The sequence below is a fragment of the Oreochromis niloticus genome, linkage group LG9, assembly GCF_001858045.2.
Source record: "Oreochromis niloticus isolate F11D_XX linkage group LG9, O_niloticus_UMD_NMBU, whole genome shotgun sequence".
In the NCBI taxonomy this organism is placed as follows: Eukaryota; Metazoa; Chordata; class Actinopteri; order Cichliformes; family Cichlidae; genus Oreochromis; species Oreochromis niloticus.
Window position 1 is genome coordinate 14,966,227 of NC_031974.2, and position 8,191 is coordinate 14,974,417.

General features: G+C 41.9%; 1 long non-coding RNA gene across 2 annotated transcripts; it reads right to left on the reverse strand.

Annotated features, from left to right (window-relative positions):
• Nucleotides 1-2,447: 2,447 nt before the first annotated feature.
• Nucleotides 2,448-7,987, reverse strand: LOC102081423 (uncharacterized). Of its 2 annotated transcripts, none has more exons than XR_265823.4 (3): nt 7,022-7,987; nt 4,331-4,568; nt 2,448-3,693 (listed from the first exon to the last, which is right to left on the reverse strand). It is a non-coding gene; the product is annotated as an uncharacterized LOC102081423 (long non-coding RNA). The 2 variants fall into 2 exon arrangements; XR_003221568.1 differs by having other exon boundaries at nt 4,331-4,576.
• Between the last annotated feature and the right edge of the window lie 204 nt (nt 7,988-8,191).

Sequence of the window (8,191 nt, forward strand, 5' to 3'; positions counted from 1 at the left end):
TAAGTAGCCTTTTGTGTACAATAGCAGACTTAATGAGGAACTATATATCACATACAAGAGCGCAGGAGCAGATTAACTACTTCCCAGTGAACACTGGAAACCAAAAACAGAGCTTCATGATATCTGCAGACAAGATTGCGCCTTCACCCGTTTTATTAGAAGCACTCGCAGACTCGCGCTCCATGGGGGAAGTCGTTTGTCAAAGACAGATCCCCTCAGGAGCTCTGCTGGGTTTAGGGGTTTCCTCTGCTGTTCACGGGGCACATTTCCCAGAATTACACTCATTCATAATGAGTGAAAGCATCCATAGGGGGAAAAAACCCCCAGAAGAGCTGCCTCTCCCCTCCATTCAGCTGCCCGGGCCCCTAATCTCTGCTAGGACGGCCCACAATGAGAAAGAAAGGCTGGCACTCACATCAAGCACCGGCCTCTGCGATGATGACAATGGATAACACTTCATGCCCTAACGTGGACTGCTTCGTCTGGGTGTGCTGTTGGAAACTTAACACGCTTCAAATACCCAGGATGTTTTCAAACCACATCATGTTAATGACCTTGTGTGTCATTTTTGGCAGTCTAGTTTATGATAACCATCTGTGTTACCGCTTAATAAACACAATATACAGAAGGGCTTGCTTTGCCCGTATATGATGCTATTTACATAATATTAAAGCTCAAATGTATGTGGTCCTGGACAAAACACACATGATCTTCACCACCAAAACATCAACAATGAATCAGCTAGCATATTGTTTTTCACCTTTACGCTCAATATGATCTTCATTAACGCAGCTAGGTCAATATTTAAAGCCAAGACCACATATGGTCATGAGCTCTGAGTGGAGAGCGACAGAATGAAATCTTGATAGAAGTGGCACAGTTGAGCTGTCTCCCTGTCTATGGGTATTTGGGACTGCTATTCCTCCACATCAAAAGGGGGCAGACTGACAACACGCTGGCTGGGTTGGGAACATCTTGGTGTCTTGTATTTCGCTTAGATTGATGCCGCTGTGAGCCAGACCCAGACCCAGACAAGCAGCAGAAAATGGATTATTGCATAGCTACAACAAACAGTGTATTCATAACACACCATGTAGAAAAGATCTTTTATTTTGAAGGGAACTGGTCTCCGTTTCTGATTTGTGAAACTACAATTCACTAGCTGGGCCCACGTCCTCATTTTAGGTTTGACAGCGTTTTAGTAGATAAAGGTGAATGGCTCGGACATGAATTGAGCTGCGGTTTGGGAAAGGCCTTGAAGGGGACTGGTGGCGGTTCCCGGGTTGGTGTGAAACTACACAAATGAGGAAGAAAGGAGATTTAAGTCATTTTGGATGTGACATGATTGTTGGTGCCAGGTAAGCTGGTCTGAGTATTTCAGAGACTTCTGATCTACTGGGATTCCCCACATAGCCATCTCAGGGTTTACAGAGGTTGGTCCAAAGAAGGCAAAACATCCAGATGTCACGTCAGAGGTCAAAGTAGAATGGCCAAAGTGCTTCGGGCAATAGAAAAGCAACAGAAACTCATAAAAATCCACTTACATAAACAAGGTGTACAGAAAAGAATCCCTGATTGCTCAACATGTTGAACCTTAAAGCTGATGAGTCTCAATTTCTGCTAGGACATTCATAGTGTAGGGTTGGAATTTGACAGAAAATAACATGAGAGCATGGATCATTTAAATGCCACAGCCTACCTGAGTATTGTTGCTGACCGTGTCGTGGGCTCGGTGTACCCATCTTCTGATGATTGCTTCCAACAGGATTACGCATGTTACAAAGCTCAAACTAAATGTCCTCCACATTACCAGATCGCAATCCAACAGGGCAACTATGAGACCTGTAGGAAACTGAGTTTGAAGTGACAAATCTATAGTAACTGTGTAAAAGGTCCATCCTAACACTAGCAAAGTATACCTAATTAATTGGCCAGTGATATATAAAGACCTGACAGTATTAGAGACACAACCCCCAGTGATCATGTGATCCTCTATGGGCAAGCACCTCTTGCCCCCTTCCTGAGCGGAGTGATGCTGCTTCCTGTTTGAAGGACGTTTTTCCTTCCCACTATTGCCATGTTGCTCATAGGAGGTCATCTGATTTGTTGGGGTTTTGTCATTGTTTTGTCTCTATTATTTTACACTCTTTACCTTACCATATAAAACAACTTGAGCCGACTGTTGTTGTTATTTTTTGATTGTATAAAAATTTAATTGACAGCGGGGATGGAGAACTCCCTTTTAACAGGAAGAGATTTTTGGCAGAACCAGGTTGCGGGTGTGGGGAAAGAGAAGATACAAAAGAGGAACATAACGAGACCACCGAGAACAAATGGGATGAAACAGAAAACATAAAGTTACTGTTTTGTAACAGTATGTCAACATGTTTATTTCTGCTGTTAACATTGGGGGGGGGGCTGACTCAGCAAGAGGCTCTTTGAGGAGATGCAATCCACAGCACATCACTTTTGCTTCATTTTTCAACCACACCGCACCGCTTCTTTAACAAACACCTCTGTGAAATTCTCCCTTTCGCGTGCAGTGTCTCCAGGAGTTTTGGCATCTGACTAATACTTAACATTTGAAGGGACAGCATGAGTTGACCAACCTGTGACCACTGATTCTCCAAGGCCTCATGAGGTAAGAAAAACTTCTGTTTTAAGCCCTGAGAAAATGTGCATTCTCATGTTAAGAGGGATTTCATAAGAGTTCTGTTGGTTGAAGAATACGTGAGCTTTCACAAGCCATAAAGGTCAGTAATTTCACAACTTCCCACCAAGTTTTGAGGTGCAGTGTATTTTGGTATTAATTACAAGAAAAATTGGGTTTACACTGAAGGAACTGCCCCATTTACACTAAAGTATACACCCATTCTTCATTTACTGCCTGTAAACAAATTTCATTTGCATTTTGCACATTCAGCTGTTGGTTATGCCGGCAAATCCTGTTATTGTGATTAATAGATTTAAGCTGTACTAATTGGACACGGCCTCTGTATTCCCTTTAAGTATTTCCAAGTTGCATTGTTGACTTTGAGGAAATTAATCAGGAAGAAACAGATCAACACAACGAAATGTTTTTGCATATTACTACATAGAACTACAGTGTTCAATTAACCAATGATAGAGCAGTTTGTTTGAAAAGAAATTCCTCCCTGAGGCCAAATATCAACTATAAAAGATCTGTGGAGATCTGTCTTCATAATTAATGACATGCTGTTGCACTGTTGGTCGTCTTTAATCAAATAAAAGACTCTGACATAGCTGGAAGCCTTGGTATTAATATAAATATACTGTACTGTAGTGATGAAGTGATGAATCCTACAGCGCCGTGTTGCATTAACAGTCCTGAGGGGTGACCTGAGGAACACCCCTCAATCGCACTTCACAGACACTGCAAAACATATTTTATATCTATGCTTAATCCAGTTTGTCTTCTGTGTTTAAACCAGTTCAGTTTAGCGTTTAACAGTTTAACAAGAACTGGTGGCCTACTTTTTTCCCCCTTTCTTTGTCGTTTTTTTTTAATGACAAAACAGCCAAACAAAGCCAGACGACGTTTTGGTAAATAGCAGTAGCCCTGGTGGAGCTGGTGGTGCTCTCGTCTTCTGGTGTTGTTGCTAGGAGACGGTGGGTCTGAAATCTGGCTTCGATGAGGTGCACCTGCTTCTCGGGGTCTGCCACATTCAGAGTCTGCACAATCAACACATGGGAGAAAAAAACCCTGAACTGAGCCGTGCTAATCTGAGGAGAGCTTCCCCCTCCGTCCGGCATCTCGTGATTAGATAACTGAGATGAGCTGGGTAAAATCTTCAGGGACAGATGTGCGTGCGCGCAGGTGTTTTCTCATCATGTGCCCTCTCTCTACTGTACATAGTTCCTAAACAGCTTTTCCAAAACTGCAGAATGTCCTTCCTATGCCTTTTGCGACTCAGTAAACACGCCATGAGCTTCAGTCAATAAAGGACAAAAGGATTTAAAAATCACACAGCTTCTGTGACTTTGAAGCAGAGTGGAGCATCCGCTCTTAAAGCTGTCACACCCGGTTACCAGCTCATCTCTGTTTGGTGTATAAAGAGGCAAAAGACAGAACTTTTTAGTATGAAAATAGGTCAGTCATATTAGAAGGGACTGACTTCTTGTGTGGGTTATAAAAGTATAAAACTAGAGGTTCAGATTTGGTGATGATGAGGATCTACTGTACACAGCATCAGATGGGAGTGCTATGACTCTAACGTCCTCACACCCTTTAATTTATTCAGGTTTCATTCACTTTCTTCACCAACACAAACACAAAGTCTGGAGAAGCAAAGAAAAAAAATCTTTTCACCTTGAGGATGAAAATAGCTCGTCGGCATCCCTTTCCTGGAGTCTCATTGGTCCCCCTGTGCTGCTATGTGTGTCAGCCTCTTTCCTTCCATGTGGCTGCTGGACTCCACTGTACTGTGCATGTGTCAGACTGGAGCGCCTCCAGCTCCCAGTCTGGAAGATGATCAGCTGGGCGCGGCGGGGTTTGCCAGGGAACCAAGGCCAGCAGCCAATAAACACCTCCGTATCCGCATGCTGACCTGCTGAGCTGCAGAGTGTTAATTGTGCTGTGGGTCATTAGGCTGAACACAGGCATATTTCAGACCTGGCCTCTTAGCAGGCTTTGACCTTCTGCTGGGCTCTCTGGGTAGTACAGTATGTGGGCGCCAGCATCAAACTGCCTGGTGTGAGCCCAAGCTAAAATTATCACTTTCGTCATTAATAATGATGAGGGTAACTGACCTAGTGGCCGTGTTATCAGACATATGCTCAATAAACTTCTGTAATAAGGTTGATTTTCTCTCTGTTTCTAGAGGCTGCAAGAAGGTCAGCATCTGTTTGCTATTGTTAGTGATCCAACTAGTGATCTGTAAAATAATAACGATAATTACTGTTATACAATAAGAGTGGTGAGGTCGTTAGCACCATTGCCTCACACCAAGAAAGTTCCTGGGTGGAACCCCAGCTGGGGCTTTTCTGGGGGAAGTCTGAATGTTTTCCTCAGCTCTCTGCGGTTTTTCTTCAGGTACTTTTTACTTTTTACTTTACTTTTTAGGTCCTAAATCAGGCATGGATATGAGGAAGTTAAAGTGCTTGAAGTGCACAGAATAAAGTGCTGCATTAACATATGGTTAAAAATGTGACCAAACCACTCAAACCACTAATCTAAAGTGCTTTAAGTGGTCAGTAAGACTAGAGAAGTCCTATATAAACACATTACATATTCCTATTATTACAAATAAACCATAGTACTAAAAAAAGACGAGCCTTTATTTTTGGAAAAAAGAACAAAAACCTCATGAAGTGACAAAATTTGCAAGTACCGTGTAGTAATTTTAGTACTTTTTGTACTTTTAATAGTAAACTTTGTTGTTTGAATGGTTTTATTTTGAAAATTGGTGTTTGTGAGACTTCCTATCCACAGCTCCTTGAGGCACACCTGCTCTGCAACTCTTTTTAGAAAAACAAATGGAGACAGGAGACCAACACGGGTATGTGTGTGTGTGTTGGGTGGGGGCATCTTACTGACGAAAGACTGAGTGCATGCCGACTATATTGCTGCGATAGTTTCTAGAATAATTGTTATAATAGTGTTGGACGTCGAAATTGCTCTGTATGATTTTATTTTTGTCCTGCTTGTTTTTTATTATTTTATTTGAGATACTCATATCAAACAATATCTCCAAAAACATGGTATAAGCAATCCCTACGACCCAGAACCTCCCGCTTCAGGTCTGCTCTGATTGCTCAGTTTACGGTGTTTCCTTCTTTTTTTGGCTTGTTGGTCCCGCCCACCTGCTTTTTTAAGCCTTCTGTTTGCAACCAATCAGCCAATCAGAAAGACAGAGGATGGGTTTGTATAAATAAGGATTATTTTAAACTGTGAATCATGAAAACCTACCCTAGCACAATCCAAAGGATGTAAGGAAAAAGTACAATTAAAATAGAACTTATCCATAAATTCAGTAAGGCAGACAAATGGTGAACTTTGTTTATTGTAGCCATAGACTGCATAAAACATAGCCATAGCCATTATAAAGTTACCTACAGGTTTGGGACTCACCTTGAAGCTTCAGCTTTATCTTTCTGGCCACCGCCCTGTTAGTAATAACCTTGTTTTTGTAACCACTGGCCAGCGGCAGACCCATTTTTTCAAGCACTCTTTAAATGACCGTAACTCCATTATCATTTGTGCGAGAGATAAAATTCAAACAGTTTCGGAAAGAAGAGAAGATGAGCTTTACAAGGACATTTGGTGCATCGTGGCAGCAAAAAGCATTCACGAGGTACTGTTGTACGAACATGGACACAGAAAAACATTAGCTCTGCTTTGATTTTACCATGGATCCTTCACATTACCATAACTCAACAATTTCAGGCTACAGAGAAAATTCAAATAGTTCCTGATTTATGAGAATAATTTTATTTATAATTTTACAGCAAACATTACATAATAAGCCCAAGCAGCCTGTATGATACTTGGTGATAAATGGTGAAGGAGCCAGAATATACAAAATTTGAATGAGGTGGTAGCTTGGTTAGCAAGCTGCTTCCCTAAAGACTATGTGTGAAATGCACAGACAGGCATACAGTCTAATTTGTGCCAAAAACCCCCCAGATTATTAAAATACTAAAAGGCCGTATCACACAGAAAATCAGTTATTAGTTAAAAAATGATAATAAAATTGCTCCAGCAGCATAAACACTGGGGAGCTGCCTGTGTCAGGAGGCCTGTCAATCAAAGCAGCCACACCCCTTATTCAAGCAGCCAGGTGGATGAGCCCTGTTAGCCTTAATCTGCTGTAGTTGTTCTCGGATTACTAGTTTAATGTAGTTAAAAAAAAACATGAATACTGGAGAGTACTTTTCAAACACGACAGCTACATTCAGGTTGAAAAACACTTTAAAGCAATCAATTAAAAGTAACACAACTGAAGTGGGTTTGAATATCAGCTTTTATCAGAATAAAATGAAAGCGATTCTTTCCTCTTACCCAAGTTATAATGAACCAATCCAGACGAGAGCAGTTTAGAAGCACCTGTCGCAGTTCACCTTAGGCACTCGGTAATGAAGCTAAGCGACTGACAAACGGAAGAGAAGCTCAGTCATGTGAACAGTTTGTTCCATCTGCAGTTGGCAGGCGTACTTTTGCCAACTATAATTCACCCGAAGAGCAGCAAAACACATTTGCAGGAACATTTCAGCACCTTTCTGACGAGCACATCAACTCGCCCATCTGTAAAGCAGAATTTGCAGTTCATCTGTATTCTTAACTCGATGTTTCTCGATGTAGTGTCTGCATGTGGCTTGGAGGGTGACAGACGCCGAGATGCAATCTCATCGCTCGCTCCGCCGTGACCTTTGTTAGACATGATCGAGGAGACAGATGCTATTCACTGCTCTCACTCTCTAATGAGCTGGTGTATTTATTGCAAAATCATTTTGGTTTTGCTCATAAGTTCTTCATTTTTGGGGTTGTTTTTTTGTCTTCGCTTTGAGTGGAGAGTGCGACACATGCACCTCACCATCTATGACAACATCAAAATGATCAAAGTGATGCAGATTTTAGTAATTTAGCTTTAATGATAACGTTAGGGTCTCAGTCATGGCTAAAGACCGGTCAGTGATCCCTTGGTAACCAGCAGTTGCTATGGAAACCAGAGTATTTTAACAGCCAGTTGGTGAGTGGTTGCTGGAGGTTGCTGGCAGTTGCTAACAAAAAAAAAAATGGTCTCAAAGAGCTATAACGTGCTACATCAATGACCTCCTTGTGATTCTTTTAGTTGCTAGATTGCTGCGGTCACTCGCATGCCCAACGGGAAATCTACCTCGCAACCTACGACTTGACCGCAAACCCCTCTAAACCGGACGTTATAACCTACGTCGTAATCTGACGTACACCTGAGAAATGTAACTACATTACATTTTTTTTCTGTCAGCTGGCACTGCACACAACATAATCAACACATAATGCACCAGCGCAAGCATAAATGCCGGTAACGGCTTGGTCCACTTACGTAGGTTGCGTCGTAGGCTCTACAAAAATTCCTGGCAGTAATCTAAATCAGGCCTTAGCTTGCAGGGAAGACGCCAACTCGTCTACAACACTTGCCAACCACTAGTTTCACTAAGTAATAGTGAAACTGTGAAAAGTGCAACACAA